Genomic DNA, 20,662 nt, shown 5'->3' with positions numbered 1-20,662 from the left:
GATCATTCATATTTATTCAAGGTAGCATTGCTAAATCAACCCTTTCCAAAAGCTTGCACTATCAAAAGAAAGAGTTAGTTATACTTCTTTCTAAACACTCCTTTAGAACAATACCTAGAAAACTCAATCTTCAGTTCTCTTATAAAACAAAAATCAAATATTGATCTTGTAAGTCATATTAGATATGTCCAATTTGATATCATCAAAAATGCAGCATTTAATAATAGCTAACATTTATAGGAGTTTTTTTTAAAGTTCAATTATGTTGCAGTTGGTATGACAGTAGATAGAACACCAACCCTGGAGTCTGAAGGACCTGAGTTCAAATCCAGCCTCAGATACTTGACACTTATGCTGTGTGATCCCAGGCAAGATGCTTAACCCCAACTGCCTTACAAAAACAAAACAAAGCAAACAAGAAAAAAGACAAAGTTCAATTTTATTTGCTATTCATTACTCTCAATCAAGCACAAAGCGTTTACTAGGCACCTATTGTGTGACATATATTGTATTAAGTGCTACAGATACAAAGGCAAAAGCTGAAATAGTCCTTGCCCTTACAGAGTTTATCGTCTGGCCAGGGAAAACAAAATTTACGTATACGTATATATGAAGTAATTTCTTAGGAAAAGCACTAGCAGTGAGGGAAACAGGACAGGTCTCATGTAGAAGTTGTGGTTGAGTTGATCTTTGAAGGAAACCAAAGATTCTGAAAGATGGAGAGGAAGAAGGAGTGCATTCCATGCATGTGAGAAAGCTAGCACAATGGTGTGAAGGTGGCAGATGGAAAGTGGTGTATAAAAAAAAGGCAAGAAAGCCAGTTTGGCGAGACTGCAATTTTCATGGAAAGGAATAACGTGCAATAAAGCTAGAAAGTTGGGTGGGCCCAAGTTGTGAAAGTTTTATGAAGGGAAAGTTGTGAAATGTTTTTAAAAGTTTTCATTGGATTCTGAAGGTAAAAGGGAGCCACTGGAATTTAATGAATGAGAGTAACATGATTAAACCTGTACATTAGGAATATCGATTTGGCAGCTGTGCAAAGGATAGATTGGAGAGGGGAGAAACTCGAGGCAGAGAAACCATTTAGAAGGCTATTATCATGGTCCAGAAAAGAGGAAATAAGAGTCTCAACAAGGATGGTTGGTGTATGAGCGGAGAAAAGGGAACACATGCAAGAGATCCTATGAGATAGAAATGATAAGATTTGCTAACTAAGTGGACATGGGGGTTAAAAAAAAAAAAAGAGTGAGGAATCAACATTGAAACCACCAGAAAGAATAGTAGTGCTATGAAGGAAATATGAAAGTTCAGAACAGAGGTAAAATTGGGGGGAAAGATGTTGCATTGAAGAGATCCATAGGACATCCATTTTGAAATTTCTAGTAGACAGTTATGTGAAATTGAAGGGCAGAAGAAATACAGAACTAGGAGTCATCAGCATAGAGACAGTTGTTAAACTCATATAAATTTGTCATCAAGAAATTTTAGAGAGAAAAGAGAAGGCACCAAGGACAAAGCCTTGGAACACAGACACAGTTACAAGGCATCTCACGATGATGACCCACCAAGCATTTCCAAAACTAAACATGTTAGAAAGTTGCCAAACAAACAAGAGAATCAAGAAAATCCAAAGATGAGAAAGTATCTAGGAAGAAAGTAATGTCAGATGCCACAAAGAGGTCAAGGAGAATGAGAACTGGAAAAGACTCAAACTTTACAATGAGGAGATCACTAATTGACACTGGAAAGAACAGTTGCAGTTGAGTAATGATGTCATAAACTAGATTCCAAAAAGTCTAGAAGAGAATGAGAGGAGAAGAAGTAAAGACAACAAACACAGATGACTTTTTTCAAGGAATTTTGGCTCAAAAAAGGAGAAATCACGGTCACTTGTAGGGAAGACTTCTAGGTGGAACAGAGAATAAAGTGCTGGGCCTGAAATCAGGAAGAATAAGCTTCCTAAATTCAAATCTGGCCTCACTTACTAACTCTGACATTGGGCAAGTCATGCATCCCTGTCTGCCTCAGTTTCCTCATCTGCAAAATGAGCTAGAAAAGGAAACCGCAAACCACTCCAGTATCTTTGCCAAGAAAACCCGAAATGGAGCTACAAAGAGTCAAATACAACTGAAAATGGCTGAAAAACAACAAACAAAAGGTTATGGGTGGATAAGGGTTAGTGAGGGTTTATTAAGAATGAGAGACAGTTGAATATGTTTGGTAACAGCAATGAAGGACCAATAGATAGGAAGGAGCTGATGCTTAGAGGAAGAGAGGCCACCTGACAAAGAAACTAGGAGGGGAAAGACTCAAAGGTATGTGTAAAGGAATTGGCCTAGGCAAGAAGAGGGGCAAGAGTGAGGACAAGAATGAGGAATAATGCCTTCGAATTGTGGGATGAAGATGACAGAAGAGAAGGCTCGTAGAGAATGACTTCTATTTTCTCAATCAAGTATAAGACAAGGACTTAGACTGCAATGGTGGAAAGAAGGGATGCTGTGTATTTAAATGAAAAGCAGTGTTGAAGTATAAAACAGAGAATCAATAAGGGAAGAGTGCTAGGTTCTGCACTAAGGGCCCAGTTAAAGTTATATAACAGAACGCTGAAGTGGTCCCAGTCAGCATGGCTGCCTTCCCTTTCTTCAAGTTTCTTCCAGCAGCATGCAAACAGGAGCAGAGAAGGTGTATGAAGGTGTATTCTGAATGACTCGAGGACCAGGGTGTCAGTGAGGACAGGGACAGCATAAGAAAAGGTGAGGTCAATACTAGAATTTGGGCTAAAAATTCTGCATCATCCAGAAGTAGGCAGGTCTCCATGGGAGCCAGAAAATAGAAGGAACACAGGAGGAAGGGGTAGTCTAAGGAGTGGAAATTCTAAGAGTTGTCTTTTTTAAATATATGATTGGGTTCCTAATATCTTTGAAAATAATTTTATTTTTTTAAATTAGTAATAAATGGATATTTTTAGTTCAGTTTTCATGATCATCTCTCATAGTCGATAACCCTTGTTTTTCAAAACTATACTTTTCTTGTAGGTTCTTGAAACAATATTATTTCCATTTATTTCAGCACAGAAGAGTACCTACTTAGCCAACTTTATATATAACAAGTATAATAGCATAGTCCTGTTTTCTTGTGTGGATTTTGCATTCTAAGATGAAAAAGTAAGTAACTTGCAATACAAGTTTTTCTTCTATGGATAACATCAGAGAATAAGGCATTAAACAGAAGGAAATGGGCACTCCATCAAACTGCAAAAGATTTATAATAAATATTTACACTTAATAAATGTTTATATCAAAAAGGATATTAGATATCAAAGACAATCAATTCATTGATCTAGGTTGAAAGAGAACATCTAATTCAACCTCCTTATTGAAGTTGAGAGGTTGAGATGAGAAAAGTGACTTAACAAATAAATGATCTGCTTGAAACTATGCAGTTCAAAGTGTAATGTGGCTGCTCATCAGCCCTAATACCACTAATTATACCACTAATAATAAATTGGCATGGAATCTTTGACCTACTCCATTTGTGATCTGGGCTGGTTTTCTCCTTGGGAAACCTCCTTACCTTCCTACCCTGGGGTCTCATATTGGTGCCAGACTTAGTGCAGACACCAACAAGTCAGTTTTAAACCACTGCACCTCCTGAACTAAAGTAATCGTCTGACCCAGCCTCCCCAGCAGCAACATGCCTGACCATGTAGCTAAATTATTGGTGAAACTGAGACCAGAATGCAAATTTCCTGACTCTCGAGTCCAGAGATCTTGCCAACTACATTATACCACAGTCAATCTAGCAGTAGCAAAACAATACAGTTTTTAAAAAGTAATAATAATAAAAAGATTTAGTTTAATTTTTTAATTGTCTATAAAAATTAAAATAAAAGTTTACTATACAATTATATCATCATTTAAAGCAAAAATGAGTATATTTGACTTTACACAGACAGATCTCTTAATTCAACAGATGTCTGTGATTTTACATTGTGGGAAATTTTGACATTTATCTTGTATGTGTTCTTTTTTATTTGTTTGTTTGTTTGATATCATCTACCAATTTTCTCTTAAAAGAAACTTTTGACCTCTTATACTTTCTTGTAGTTGTTAAAATTTTCAAAAAAAATTTTAAACAGAAATTATAATTGGGATTAACTGGGAGGGCCACTCTCAACTCTTACCTCTATGACTCATTTAAATAATATTGGGGATAGATTCTGTGACTGATCACCAGATGACGATAGTTTTTCTTCTTTGTGGGTGAGTACTGTTCACAGAACCATAGATTTTTTTAAACTGAAATTGTGCTTTAGAGCTTTTTATTTATTTGAAATTGACCCTCAGCTCAGTATCTTTTCAGACAAAATAAATCTCAGCCCTTCCTTCTGCTGAAATCACTTGTAGGAAGGGTTAGGGGGTTGCGATACCCTGGAAAACACAATCAGCAGAGACATTATGCCACCATTCAAATTAGGGCTTTATCTATTAACTTCTCCTTAATTTGGTGCTCTCCCTATTCTATGACTAGAAAATTCCTATCCCCTCTTATTCTAATATCCCTTATTCAGAGCCACTTTCTGCCAAGTTTAAAATAAAAATAACACAAAAATAAACACCCTGCTTTTTACAACACAATTATTTTCTCTCATTCAGTCTTCACCACCCCAATTTCTATCCTTGGTCCAATTTTTGATAAACGTCCCCTCTTCTCCTAGATCTCTTCTTCTCATCCTCCTTGGCACTCATGGAAACTAGCTTTCTTCTGAAGACACCGAATTGTTATCCTTTCTAACCTTGGCGACTCCTTCACTATTCTCTCACTCAACATGGGTTAGAAGCAGGAATCAGCATCCTCATTGCTCCCCTCCACTGCCACTTCTAACTTTCCCTCTAGAGGAAGAAAGAGAAAACCAGAAGAGAATACCTTTCTTTTCCCCTGACAAGAGGGAAAAACAATAAGAATCAACATCAAAAGCTGATACAAGGAATAAGAGTTGGTCAAGAAACATTTTATTAAGTAGCTACTGTGATAGGTTCTGGACTAAGTGGCAGGGACACAAAGACAAATGTTATCTAGAGACAAAGGAGCAGCCTAAGAGGTCTGAGTAGAAACCACAAACATAAACTTCAAGAGATGGTAGAGGATAGAAGAGTCTGGTGTGTTGTAGTCCAATGAGTCATGAAGAGTCAGACACCACTGAACAAGAGGTAGGAGCAGAACCAGAAGGCAATGATGACTTGAAAACTGGTGTAGGTCAAGAAAGGCATGAATCAAGAAAAATCCCTATGGCTCATTATTTTGGATGTAGGTTCCAAGCCTGTCTCTGAACATTTATCTGATCCACCCCAACAGATTACGAGACAACTATCCCTTGCTAAGACTGTGTTGGAATAAAGTGAAGGCAGAGAAAAACAAATAGTAATCAGACTTATGTGATTTTAAAGTCTAATATCTTGTGATCTACCAGAGCTCAAAGCACTTTCAGGACCATCAAACAACTCAGAATCTAAACTTAATATATCGTTTGGAAAATGCAATACAACCCCTGATGATAGCAAAAGTTTTTTCAATTGCTTCTTGCTACAAATTTCAGTAAAAAAAAAAAAACAACAACAACACAAGTTGGGGGGGGTGGAATTTATAGCATTTGTTGAATTATCATGAAGGAGCATGAACATCATCTCAAAATATTTTTTTAAGTGCATTCCTGACTTGTTATGGATTGCAAGGACTTAGAACAATTCTCTTCTGTTCCCACCTAAAGGAAATGGAAGGAGGTGAATTATAGAGCTATTCTCACTGTATGATATTAAAAATTTAATAAAGAATTGTTAAGTTCTATACTTTAAAAAAAAAAAAGCAACAAACCAGTAGCTTGACAGTGTTTGCTGTTCTATGGATTCAGGAGGGGGAGTTCAATAAGCAAAGGCTAGAGAGCCAGAGAATTCGCTGTTGAGAAATGACCTGATTATGCTCACACCCCTACTGTGAAAGAATGACAAACTTTTCAATGTGTAATGCCACCTTGTAACAAAACAGAAGGGAAAATAAACTTCACTAGTTCTAACCTTCTCATCCCTTTAACTCTGTTAAGCATTTCCTCTCTAGTTCATCAGAGAATCATTAGATGTACTTGTGAATACCCATAGCTCTAAAACATTAAGCTAGGTCCACTTTAGATGAAAATTCACAACAGGGCTTCTTCTTCATTTATTTGTAATGGCATAAGGTGATAAGACCTAAAAGGCAATAAATTCCTCCATAAGGATTGCCGGATAACAGCACAAAAATGCTCTGGTCTTAGTTACACAGACTAATGTATTCTTTGTAACATTCATTGGTGCAATATTGAAATGAGTAAGATATTTGGATTTCAGGTGAGATGACCTTGGACAGGTCACACCTTGGTCTCCTCATATGTATAAAAATAACAGTCAAGAGCACCCACCTCATAGTGCTGTTGTGAGAAATCAAATAAGATAACAGATGTAAAGTCTGTGAATGTAAAGTACATAATAAAACTTAAAGCACTATACAAATGCCAATCATCATTAAAGCAGCAGCTTGGTGAAGCAGATAAATAATTGGTCTGAAAGTAAAGAAGACCTGAGTTCTAGTTCAGCCTCTGACATGCTTTTTCCAAGTCACTAAACCTCTCAAAGCCCCAGGCAACCGTCTAAGACTATAACTTGAAGAAACAGCAGCAGACTTGCATAGGAAAGGAACTCATCAGAAGTTCCACTATATCAATAAAATCAAAGTTCTGGTCCCATTCCATCTGATGATGAGGATGAAGAAAGAGGAGAAACAGTAGAAGAAACAGGAGAAGAAGAAGTACCAATGACTCAGGAAGATAGAACACACAGCTCAGTTTCAAAAACCTTTCTCTTCCATACACACCATCCACATACACACAAATTACAGTCTTGAGACACAAACAGGCCAATGAATTTCTGTGCTGGCTTCAAAGCTCCTATGTAATATGAACAGGAAACTTAAAAATGGCTCTTCCTACCTTTCATTACTAGAACACTGACCTCTACAGGAAGAAAGGTAGGTAGGTGACAAACTGCATATATCCCCCAATTCTAAAATCCTTAACAGTGCAAATGTAAATCACATGTTCATTAATATAAAGGTGGAGAAGACAATGAAAAGGTGGAATTATAATAACTGAGGCTGATTTCTTTCCTTTAAATTTCTTCAGTCTTCCTCAAGTCATTAATTTTATTTGTAGAATTTTCCTAAGTCTGAATCACAGCAGATGGAATCAGGAAATCTCACTTTCCATAACAGCTTCTGTCACAAAAACACATTCTAATCATTTTGGAAGAAAAAAAAAACCTCAATTATCATAACTGGTCGTTGAAGTTTGATAAGTGTCAAGCATTAATAATTATGATGAGTTATGGTTATGAGGGAGGAGGAAGGGAATAAACATATATTAAGTGCCTCCTATGTTCCAGACATTCGGCTAAGTGCTTTATGAATATTGTCTTGCTTGATCCTCACAATAATCCAGTGAATCAGGTGCAATTTTTATCATTCCCATCTTATAAATGAAGAAATTAAGGCAAGCAGAGGTTAAGTGACTTGCCTAGGGTTACACAGCTAATAAGTGTCTGAGACCAAATATGAAACTCTTGGAGACTGCATATCTTAAAATATTAAGAATAAAATGTTGAGTCAGAATGGATAAGTTTGTTTCTCTTTCTAGCCTATCCAGAACTAATATGCATCTCTCAGTTGACAGAAGAACATGTACCCATACGGTAGTTTGAGAGTGTAAGGAGAAAATAATCCTAGGATTAGAGCTAGAAAATGCTTGGACTCTATGTAAACTAACCTTCTCATTTTAAGGATGAAGAAAGTGGGATGCAGAGAGATCAGGTGAATTGCCCAAGGAGTCAGAGGGAGAGAGAGACACAGAGAGAGAGAGACAGACAGAGAAAGAGACAGGGAGACAGAGACAGAGAATCTGAGAGAGAGAAGGTATTCAGTGACAGTCTGGATTCAGTCAAGAACCCACCAACCTCCTCCAGCTCCAAATTTAGACTTCTTTCTATTACACCTTATTGCTTTTATCCATTTCTATGTTTACCTCAAAAAGGCTTAAAATAGCATGGTGCTGGGCACATACTAAATGATCACAAAAATCTGCTGACTTTTGAGTTACATACAAATGTTTACCTCCCTCAGTTTTCAGGAAATGTGACCTGATTTCAGTGGTACATCCCTCTGAAGTTGAATCATACAAATTAGAAATGGAAAAAGATGTGAGTTTATGGCACCAATTCCACCGAAGGAAGCTGCTGCTGTCTGCCTTTCACACAAAATCTAGCACTTCCTTCTATCTTCATGGGAGAATAGTCAAAAGAAAATAAACTATGGATATGATCTCTACTGCACAGAAGAATCAGGTTTGGATAGGGTTTATAGTTGTTTCAAAAGTTTTATATTCATTCCTGTTTAGAAAAACATGACAAAATCAATTATCTTCTCCTTATTTCTCTATACTAGAGGTAAGACCACTTAGTCAACAAGCTATTTAAACTCTTGGGATCACCTAGAAGCAGGCAACCCATCATAAAAGAGGAACCTGAGGATAATTACAGAATAATGAAGAAACCATATAGTACAATCAGAACTTCACCAAAAATCTTCTCTACAATTAAAATTAAAAGTGGACATTTAAATTAAGAAATAGACCATGAAACCCAATTGTGTGTTTTGCCTTGCACTTTCTTGGTCCTCCAAAAATAATTACAAACAAAAAAAAAAAAACAGTTTATTAAAAGCCTCTTTTCCATGAGGTATCTAAATATTTAACTTATAGATGTAAACAGATATAAATTTACTTAATAGTCTTCTATCTATACTCAACAAAGACATAAAACAGGAAGACATGTTGCTCTCTGACTTATCATCATTTGAACCTCTTCTCTTTCTTATTTTTTTGACCCTCTCTCCTTTCTCTTTGTTACTACATTTCTGCTTTCTTTTCACTCACTTTTCTTCCCTCAGATCTTCCTGTAACATTCTGGGACACATTGATCTGCTGATACTTTCAGAACTTAAAAGGGTCATCAATTCTTGCAAATATATAGAATTTTTTCACATCACAACTTAAATTAAATCTAGTAGTCTGGACTACTTAGAGATTCCTCAGCCATCCATGGTAATAAAAAAAATAAAGCTAGTATATACAGTCAGCTGGAGTTCTCTTCCCTACACTTGTGCCATGGGGACTTTCAGGTATGATGCTTCTGTGAAAACACTTTATAAACCTGAAAGTACTGTGCAGTATATAGTACAAAGAGTTGTACTGTATTTTGTGAGCGTTGTTAAAGAGCAGGATATATTTGTAGGGCTTTGATAATTGCAAACTTATCAAGGCATCAATATGTCTAGAACTCTGGTCCAGTTTAGGATAACAGGACCAAAGATTCAGAGTCAGAAAGAACCTAAGAGATCATCTACTCCAGGGGTTCTTAAGCTGGAATCCATGAACTTGCTTTAAAAAAAAATGATAACTGGATGCAATATTTTGCTTTCCTTTGTAATTCTATGCATTTTTATTTTATGCATTTAAAAAACATCATCCAAAGATGTTCATAAGTGCCAAACTACCAAAGAAGTTCAGGATAGGAAAAGGATTACAGAACCCTGATCTACTCCATTTCCATTTTGCAGAGGAAAAAACAAAAGCCCAGAGGTTAAGTGACTTATTTAGAGTCACTTAAGCAGTAAAAAGCAGAGTCTGGATTCTGGCCTCTCAATTCATAACTTATGCAATCTGTCACTATCCTAATCAAAAATCTAAAATGACTCACTCTTTCCCATCCTTTCAAATAGAATCTATTTCACTTAGCATTTAGAGGCTCTCCTGCTCCCACAGACTCTAGTCTAACTGTCCAAACTTAGCATTCGTTTCCCCCTAACCTCTGGCCAAGTTAACCTAATTCCCTCTCTTCCACAAAACTTACTAATTCTCACCTCTATATCTTTGCATCCAAATACATATATTACACTATTTTACATAAAATATACTATTTCCCCTAACCAAAAATTTTCCCTTCTCTGTGATCTATGACACTTTTGCTCTTTAAGCCAAACTCAAAACTCAACTTCTCCAGAAAATTTTTTGTCTAATCCCAAGTAGTTTTGACAGTGTCTCTCCATCTCCCTCTAAAGGGGAAAATAGTCTCTCATGCATTTTCTACATTAACTCCAAGGTCCCTTCCAACCACCAAGATTCTATGATTTATAAATAAGAAAAAAACCAAAATCTGGCTCTACCCTCTTCCTCTAATGTTTAATCTTTTATTCTCAGCTTCTGTCCTCATTTTGGAAGAGTAGGAGGAGGTTTAAAGAAATAAACCTGTTGTTGGAAACTGGTGATTTCTGGGACATCGACTCTAACAGGAGGTGATATCCCTTTGGCCAGATTCTCTAAGTCTTTAAGCTAACAACTCAGCAATGCCAAGCTTTCTTTCTATTAGTTTGTTAAAATTGTTACAGGCATCTGTGAATTAAAATCATTCCTAGAGAAATGATAATAGAGTAGGATTTAAGAAAATCATAGATACACCAAATAGCAGAGAGATATTTCTAATATGTTGCTGATGGGAAGTCTACATTCTCAGATTCTGTTGTACCTTTCCCAGTGGGAAGCATGTCCAAGAAGAATGAAGACTGGCAAAGTCTCTTACATTCCTTCTCACTGCTCCTGCCACAGTCAATGAAGAAAGTAGAAATGAAGGTCAGTGAAAAATCAAAATAAAACCCCAAGCTAAGAGGCAAGATGCCAAGAAGGAGAAACATCATAGGAATGCTCCAAAGGCATGGTCCCTGACAGTACAATACACCAGAGTAATTCCTATAGTATGCACACTAAAGAGTGACCTTTACTTGTTTAAAAATTTCCCACTGGTAATTATAGATTATTAAATACTCTTCAAAATGTCTGAAGATATATTTTAATCCAACTGTGAATGCATTTGGTCAGTCATATCAACTCTCAGAGGGTCTTTCTGTCTTTGTATTCCAGTTGTGTCAAATGATTCCTGACACATGGCAGTAAATCAGTACATTTTTATTGAACTAGTCATTATTAAACACTTGCTAATCTAGATGCTGGAAGAGAAATAGCATTTATTTAGGACAGAGAGATCCCTATATTTATGAAGTTACAACCTAGAAAAGATATAGGACACAAGCAAAGAAAACTGTATTATACAATAGCATATGGCAAGTTCATGAGATGCAAAACAAAGTCTGGTGGGAGAAACCAGTTCCAACTGGTGATGGGGAAGAGCCCCAAGATGAGGTGGATTCAGGAAAGCTTCAAAGAAAAAGTGGCATTTAAACTGATTAGAAACATCCTTGTTTGGCAACAGTGAAAGTTCTGTCCTCATCTTCCATGTATGGTGATTAATATCACATTGTCACTACTAGATCCCATGACTAAATTGAGCATAAACAATAAAGAAAACATGTAGCTTTTTAACATTTAACAACTTTTACTAAGTAGCACTTCCACATTTCTAAAAAACACGATGATAAATGTGTTCATAAAGATGATTCAGAAGTACAGCCAGATCCCTGAATGCCTTCTGAATCATTAAGATGTTTCACTTCTCTCAATCTAGTCTTTTTTTAAAAAATTATTTTATTCTGAACTTAAGAAATAAAACAAGCATTTTCATAACATAGTAGAAGAAAAAGATGATCATGCTTGGAACTGCAAATCTATTATGTAAAATTTGCTCTTCCTTTTAAACATATAATAAAGTTCAAAAAAGCTAGATTTTTGTGTCAAAGAACCTGTTATAGTTGTTTTTTTTAAAATAACACAATTTATTTTCCAGATGTAATATATCCTCTATTTTCTTCCTCTTATTTGATTCTAAGCTGAGCTCAACATACATCTTCAGGGCCTGTCCAAGATATATGTTCATAAATGGACTATTACAAAAGATGGTTTGTCTAGCCAAAAGATATTTTTCATCTATTAGATTTTTTTCTGTATGGATCATTAGAATTATCTCTTTTGAATAATGGACAATCTCACTATGGACCTCCTGAAATTCTCTAGGACTTGCAGCAATCAGCACATGTCATTTGCCAACAGAGACAGCTGGAGAACTTCATCAGCTAAAAGGAATCCCTCTTCTATTTGGGATTTTTGAGAGACATTCTCCAAGGCAGTGACAAACACAGGTAGTGATGATACATTTCCCTGTTTTATACCTCCCTTGAGGTTAATGAACATAGGATCATTCACTGTCTCCCATATCTATGTTAAGATTATATAAGATTCTTCAAAAGATGTGACCACAAAGATAGCTTTGCTCAGAGGAGAATCCTCATGATCTATAAAGCTTTTTATAAGCAATAAACACTAAGCATAATATAATCTTGAATTCTTTACACTTTCAAGTCATTTCTGTGGCTATAATTATGTGACCTGTGGTAGAATATCATTTACAGAACTTGTGTCTCTTCTTTCTCACATTTTCATCATGAGTGCCCTTATACAATATATTATGGGTTATTCTCCTACAGATTTAACGGAGAGGAGAAAAGTAGGCATATGGGTTTGGTATATATACATAACTATAGGTATGTATGTATATATACATATTAAACATCTGATTTTTTCTAGTCATTTATTATCTCTTTCTAATATCTTAGAAATTGATTCCTGAATGCTCTCAAAGCTGCATAGGTTTCTTCTATCTGCACTTGGTATGGAACAATCGCTCTTAACTGACTTCTTCTTAAGAGTCATCCTCACTTTTTTGGTGTAACTAGCATGTATATTTATATAATGCTTAAAAATTTGCAAAGCCCTTTAAATTGGTCATTTCACTCCATTTGTTCTTCAACCTCAACAGCTATGTAAAGGTTATCTTTATTTTACAAATGAGAAAATTGCAGCTGACAGAAGTTAAGGGACTTGCTGAGGATCACGCAGACAGTAAGTGTCCGAGGCATCATTCTAGTCGCCAAACTGTACCATGATGCCCAAAAAGTCCCTGAAACGCTCATTAGAACAGGAAAATGAGATCCTAAGGACGCAGCTGCAAATGGATTTAAGGGGCCAATGTGCTGAAGTCAGAAGAGTTTGTGGAGGGAGATAGTAAGGGGTGGTGTGGAGAACCTTGAAAAATTCCCACTGGCACTAGAGGCCAGGAATTTGAACTTCCACTGCTACTGTTATAAAACATAATTCTGAGATGTCCCACTCTGGGGGCCAAAAGGGGCAAGATGAAGCTAGTTCTAAGAGGTCTTTGAAACACAGAGATTGCCAGAAAAGCAAGAGACAACTGGAGGTGGTATAGGAATTAGAAGAAGGAAGTAGAAGGAGGCAGCGGGGCTAAACCAGATAAGGAAAGGGAGAGGCTGTCTGCCAAGCTGATATACCATGAAAACTTTGCAGATACTTAGTCTGATGGGATTAGCGTAAGATACTTACTCTCTATTAGCAGAGCATTCCGCAATTAATCACAGTCTTAGTCACTGTTCAGATGTTTAAAGTTATGATTCCCTAATTGTCCCATTATCTTCAGAGCATATATATATATATATATATATATATATATATATATATATATATATATATATATATATATATATATATATATATATATATATATACATACATACATACATAAGTAGTCCAAGAAAAGAAGGCAAAATCCTTTCTGATTTACCTTGATGTTCTCCTCCCCGGAAAGGAATTTTAATTACAGTCAGGACTACCTGTGGAGAGGAGAGAAGGGGAACTTCTAATAGGGTACATCCTTTCAAGATCCAAATTATCTGAAGCTGAGAAACTATCAAGCCAATATCATCATTGTTTTAACAACCAAATCAATCTCAAATTAATTAGCAGTAAAGCAGAAAGGAAAATGTATCTAAAGTTAGCCACGTACGCAAGTAACCTTTGGTTTTTCAGAGTCTCTAAATGAGAGCACACAAATACAATCATAGTTCAGACTAATACGTGCCAATCTTGTTACACACATGAACCAGTTAATAAAGGGCATATTCTTTTTTAGTTTACGCAAATCAAAATTTTCAAAAATTTTATCTCCAACAATTTAAACCAGCAAGCACTTATATAGTGCCCACTATGTGCAAAGCACCATTTCAGGTGCTGGGAATAAAAAGGCAATACAGAAAACAATACCTTAGCTCAGAAAGGACACATTCTACTGGGAAGAAAATCCAAGTAATCTCCTTTACTTACTTGTGTGATGATCACAATACGTCAGTGCCTGACTAGCCTGCTCTACTTTCATCTACATCTTCCCATAAGAGGGGAACAGACCAGGGGGTAGAAAGGGAGTAACCTGAGACATCTATCATCAATGTCCAATAAATAAAAAAACTATTTTGAAAAAATGTGAAAAAGTCTATACAGCAATCAGGTAGTCCTCTGTCCTGCCAAGTTTTCTCATGACTCACTCAAAAGGCAGAGGATCTTGAAGGAAAAAGAATCTTTCCCATTGAGGTATCAAAGTGATCTCTGGATTTCATTCCAGTTCCAAGATTGACATCTTTTTTTCAAGGAACTGGAGCTCAGGAAGTCAGTAACAGCTTGGAAAGATGGCAAACCCATTCAAGTCTGGAGAGAAACTAGGAGGTGGAAAGTCAACCAACTTTTGTCAGGGAATTTTGTTCCCATGTATATTCTTTGAACCTAAAAATTTTTAAGTTATAATTGAAGATTTTTATGTTTTAAAGACCCTAGACATTTTTTAACCAAAAGTTAGCAAACTATGACCAAAGATGGCAGAGAAGTCAATTATTTCAGTCACAGATGACTGTTGGTGCTCCAATAGCCACCTATGCTTGAGAATCACACCAGTGGCTCAAGAAATGCTCTCCTCTCTTCCACTTTTGATCTGGCCTACCAAGAAAATGGATCTGAACCTTGGCCTTAAAAAAAAGTATTGATTCCTATTTTAAACTTTATAGTATCACACATCACAAAGAAAATATGAATCTGCCGAAATTTCTGCAGGCAAATCATGCATGTGGAATACTTTATTCTACAAGGTCAAGCACACGGTGGGGGGGGAGGGGGGGCTCGAAAAATGTCTGAAGTGACGTGTATGAAGGCTTCCAATAAAGTTAATTTTCTACAATGATGGGGCCCCCTGTTGCTTACTGATTAAATTTCCCACAAATATTAAAGGTTCAGATCCTTACTACTCTTAGAGTATCTACAGAGATGTTATTTCTTCAATAAGCAATAGTATTTTCAGGCATGATAATGCTTTAGTAGAATAATGAAAATGGCACAGGGTTGGTTGCCACACAGTAAAAGTCCTTTAGAAATAAATGACAACTTCAGCAATCTCTATTATTTATTACTCAGCAGAGCTGAAAGCCAGAGAAGATATAGATTGGCTCTCAGGGGTTAGAAGATTAAAAACGACATGTCCTCTTTGTAATCTTTAGTGGCCAAATCTCCTTTAAAACATGCCCCATTTGGAGACTCCTTTTAACACCATGTTCAATAAACATATTATCAGACAGTTCTTTACATACTGGGAACACAGTATTATGGGTGTTGCCTGTATCTCAGTGAGAAAAAGTGTTCAAATTGGAAATGGTAGGGAAAATTCAATATTAGGTTTTCTAAAGAAAAAAAAAAACAACAACAACCAAAAACCTCAGTCCTAAGTATCAAAAGCACTGGATGAGGTCAGAAGACCAGAATTCTAGTCATTGCTCTGCACTGTCTATATGACTTTAACTCCATCTCTCAATCTCTCCAGGCTGCAGTTTCCTGACCTTTAAAATGAAAGGGTTGGACCAGATAATATTCCAAGGTTCCTCTTAGCTTAAAGATTTTACTCTTTCTCTTGGAGCGTATACTGCCTTTCCTGATGGCTCTTAAAACCAAAGCAAATGTTACACTTTTATTCTGCCTGTATTGCTAGAGTAATAGGCGCCAGAGATGGTTATGGCCTTAGAAGTCATCTAGTTGACTTCTAGCTAAGTTGGCTATAGGATAGATGCTGGCCATACTTACTTTTTCTACTAAAATAAAGAGTACCAAATGGAGCTATGAAACCAAAGAAAAAGACTACTAAGCTCCTCCACCCCATAAAGCAACAATCTTCACTCTATTTTGGTTATAAATCTCTATCAGTCAGATATTTCTAAGTCCTCCCCTATACCAATAAAAAACTGACCATGCACCCCTAATAGGAATATATTTATGTATTATTATATACATGTACTACTATACTTACTAATTATGTTTATTATGAAACATGCCTCAAAATAGAAATTTTAAAATGGAATAAAAGCAAAATAACATTTAATCTTACAGTCCATATGGAATCACTATAGTTTCTTCAATAGCACTACATAGTCAAAACCTGTTTTAGGAAATTACTTTGGCTTTTGGATGGAGGATAGCTTAGAGGAACAGTATTAAAGTCAAACAGAAAGAGAAGTGACTAAACCACATAAAGGTCCTTGCATTAACTTAAACTATATATGAACATTATCTATGTTGCATTCTTTTTAAGTTCTGTTAAATATTTCCCAATTATATTTTAATATAGTTTGGGTAATACTCAGGAGTGTTGCTGGATATAATGCAGCTCGTTAGCATACTAATTAGGAAGCTACCAAAATGGCCACTTACTAAGACTAAGACAAGGCAGTGGTTTCCAGTATATAGTAGTGGGCAGGACCCAGTCCAAGTAAAACATTGCCCTATTCTGGGACTACAGTCGGAGATAGAACCTGGGCCTCGGTACCACATGCAAAACTGCGTTAAAGGATCAGATCTCAGCCTTGGCACAAAATCCTAATCTAACAACCATAAGCAAATAGAAGAAAATTCTTATTGCATTAAAGATATAATATTCATCAAAAGAATCTTAAGATAAAATTATAAAGGAAGAAATGACTTAAAAATTATAAATAGAAGCTCAATAAAAAACAGGAATGTGTGTATACAAAGACCTAACCTAAAGTAAGTGGAAGAAATAAAGCAAAAACCTAAACAACTTAAATAAAACTAGGAGTTAGTGTTTTGAAAAGACAATAAAAAACATTCACAATAATCAAAAATTGATAAGGAGAAATCACAATAAATGAAAGATACAGGAGATTGTTTCATCTAATTATATGCCAACAAAACTAATCACTTTTTAAAAAGATGAAAACTTATAAAAACATAAAATATACAAATTAACAGAACAAAACAGAGACTTTAAAGAACCTTATCTCAGAAAAGCAAACTAAATCATAAATGAATTACCAAAGGAATTTTTTTTAAAAGACCAAATGGATTTAAAGGTAAATGTTTATCAATAAATTAACTCTAATACCACACAAATTGCTTGCAAAACTAGAAAAAGAAGGCATTCTAAAAAGTTCCTTTTATAAAACAATTATGGTCTGGATTCCTAAGCCGGGAAAAGCAGGAAAGAAAACTAGACATCAACAAACCTAAGGACTATTGATACAAAAAGTATCGAATAAGATATTAGCAAAAATTTAAAGCTTGTAACTACAGAGCTATAGGGATGATAGAAGAAAGTGGCTCTGGTGGCAATGTGCCATTAGTGTGCAAACCCTATAATTCCCATTAATTCACGCATAAGAGAAAAGTAATATGGTAGCCTTCTTCTATACTACTTGATATAATCTACCATCTAAGTTAACAATGTCAAATTGTCTTTGTCTTACAGAGATAAGCCTTCCTGAATCTTCACGCTTTTCTAAGAGCTCTCCAACTTGAAGCAACTAGAACTAATCTCCTAGAAACCTTTTGCTGGTGCCAAAAAAGAAAAGAAAGAAAGAAAAAGAAAAATATCTTCCCTGAGAACCCAATAATGAACACAGTCACTGAATACCTGAAGATTACATTGAACAGGCTGTGTAACTGGTCAGTTTGCTGAGGAAAAGCAAAGGAACACTCTGGTTTTCTTATTGATAGGCATCTGTACTGAGAGTGACAGGAGCACAAGACAGGGGAAAAGAAAAACAGAAAGAAAGGAGGTTATATAGCTTAGTAACAGATGATGCGAAGGAGTGCTCATCAAGAATAGAAAAGGGTGGCTAGCAGATACTTGGAGAGTGCAGAAGAGGAGAGCCAGAAATGGAGACAGAGGATGAAATGGCACTCATGTCTAGGTCAGGGTTGCCAAAATCCATTTTTTTCTGTAGTCTTTGAAGGCAGAGGAATAGAGAATTTCTTTTGTGTGAGTGTGTAAGATAGACACATACATGTATTTCTGTAGGCCCTAAAAGCATCACTACAACCCTGGGATCTATGCATGGAGGAGGAATTCCTGTTTGGTGGTATAGTGACAAGCTGTCACTTTGGTTGTAGGTCCCATACTCCTCTCAGATCTATATCTGTATCTACCTACAGCATGATAATTGTTTTCTCTTTGTTATGCCAATTCCCTTAATTTGTTTTTCTCATCATTGCTATATGTAGCATTTCTAGAACAATACTAAAAAACCTTGATAATAATGGACATCTCTCCTTTACTTCTGATGTTTCTGAAAGGCTGCTAGTACTTCCATTATATATAATTCTATTTCTTGAGGTTTAGAAAGATTTTTTTTTTGGCATTTTAAGGAAAGGTTCATTTAAGCCTTCCCTTGCTTTATAGTATTTTTAAGATAAATGCTTTATTTTGTCAAAAGTCTTTTTCTGCATCTATTGATAAAATCATACTATTTTGCTAATAATATAGTCTATTATGTTTATGGTTTTTACAATGCTGGAACAACCAACATTCCTTCTGTAAATCTAACTAAATCATAGGGAATAATTGTTAAAATATGCACCTAAGTCTCCCTTTTACTTTTTTTTACTGTTCCTGTGATCTGGTCAGACATCTCAATGGAGCAACCTCTAAAATGATCCCTTTAACCTCTGACATACAATCAACCACACTAATATTCCTTAGGTGCACAGTGAGGTAAGAGGCTTCTGTAAAACTCTATCCCTCAGATTACAAGAGAAAAAAAATCAAAGCCAAGTAAATCTAGAGCCCAAAGCAAAAGTGAACACAACAGCTAAGCTATTTCCATTAAAGTCCATGACATATGCATTTATCAAGACATCCTCTAAATGTAATCTCAAGGATGAATCACAGATTTGAGAGCTGAAAAAGACTTCACTGGCCATCTAGTCTAATTGATACATGAAAGTACTCCTCATTATAAAATACCTGGTTAGTTGTCACCCAGCCTCTTCTTAAAGACCTACAATAAAGGATCTACCACCTCTCCAGGGAAACTGTTTCACTTTTGGATAGATCTAATTGTGAAGAGGTTTTCCTAATATCAAACCAAAATTTGCCACTTCCACCAAATGCTAACAGTTTTACCCTCCAAGACCAAAGAACAAATATAATCCCGTCTCTATAGGAAGCACTTCAAATACTTCAGTCTTCTTTTCTCTAAACTAAAAAATGCTGGTTGCTTCAATTAACCTCTATAGAACATAGATTCAAGGTCCATAGATTCACAATACTGGTTGCTCTCCACTGGAGACTCTCCATTTTATGAGTAACCTTCTTAAACTATGGTGTCCACAGCTGAGACAGGTTGCTATTTATTTCAGGTTGACTTTTAGCAGTCATCAAAAATAAAAGGTCAGACCTATCTACTGGCCTAATAAGACCAAAGTAAATAAGTTATTATGAAAGAGAACAAAAAATCTGCTCCACAATTATAATCTGCACTCATAATTACAGCCCATCTCCCTGAAAATATGTCACTAGTCTCAAGAGAAATTAGACAATAAGTGATGAATTTAAATAAAAATCTACTACTTTAGAAAAGGAACATGTCTTGTTTGGCCATGACTAGTTAGGATTATCTTTATGGAGGAAAGAGAATATATTTGCAATTACCATTGTTATTATTTACAAGATAATTTGATCTCTGATTGGTTAGGAGTAGAAGATGCCTCCAAGCTATGTAAATTGTTTTGTTCAGAGTTATAACAACAACATAGCTCTTTGGATCAGAGCTAGAAAGGTCCTCAAATGGTGCCCAGCCCAACTTCTTTATTTTACAAGTGAGAAAACTGAGGATGCTCAAAGGACCGAACTGATTTGTCCAAGGTCACAGTGTGTGTAACAGTGTAGCAGAGTCAGGATTCATGCCCAGAATCTCTGATTCCAAAGCTGGCACCTCTTTTCATTATACCGTGTTCCTCCCCAGATCTTACCTCCAGTGAATCCTACAAGTTAACTAAATTAGGGGCATAGCTACTGTTGAAAAAATATAAATAATAATGGTCTCAATTTAGGCCCTAGCCAAGGAGAATCTGTCACTTAGGTGACACAGATGATGATTTGGGGATATTGGTTCAACTACAGGTATGCCCTGCCCCTACCCCAAAAAACAAAGAGAAATAAGTCAGATTTTTAAAAAATTATTAAAATGATTCTCACTGATTTCTTTCAAATAGAAAACTCTCCGACAAAACATTGTTGAATTTACAACTTTTTTCTGGAATAGATCTATTGTTTATAACTATTTGGAACAGCATTATTTGGTCTACAGAGTTTAGGGCATGTCTCTTTAAAAAAAAAAGATGGCTCTGGATTTACCAGGTCTTGGTTGACATCTTAAATCACTAAAAGGAAATAAA

The 20,662-nt window shown here is 35.8% G+C and overlaps 1 protein-coding gene across 6 annotated transcripts in view; it reads right to left on the bottom strand.

Moving 5' to 3' along the window:
- The window catches only part of APBA2 (amyloid beta precursor protein binding family A member 2), a 364,180-nt gene that overhangs the window by 223,479 nt on the left and 120,039 nt on the right, over positions 1–20,662 (bottom strand). The window contains exon 2 of one of the 6 annotated variants that reach the window (XM_072616716.1): positions 10,662–10,732. The exons of 4 other annotated variants lie outside the window; for them this stretch is intronic. The gene's annotated coding sequence lies outside the window, so the exon portion shown is untranslated. Of the gene's footprint in view, positions 1–10,661; positions 10,733–13,721; positions 13,743–20,662 lie in introns of those variants that run through there. One more of the 6 variants, XM_072616722.1, reaches the window with a different exon arrangement.

Source organism: Notamacropus eugenii, chromosome 1, assembly GCF_028372415.1.
Source record: "Notamacropus eugenii isolate mMacEug1 chromosome 1, mMacEug1.pri_v2, whole genome shotgun sequence".
Classification (NCBI taxonomy): Eukaryota; Metazoa; Chordata; class Mammalia; order Diprotodontia; family Macropodidae; genus Notamacropus; species Notamacropus eugenii.
The sequence above is the reverse complement of the archived record's forward strand: the minus strand, read 5'-3'. Positions and strand labels throughout refer to the sequence as shown.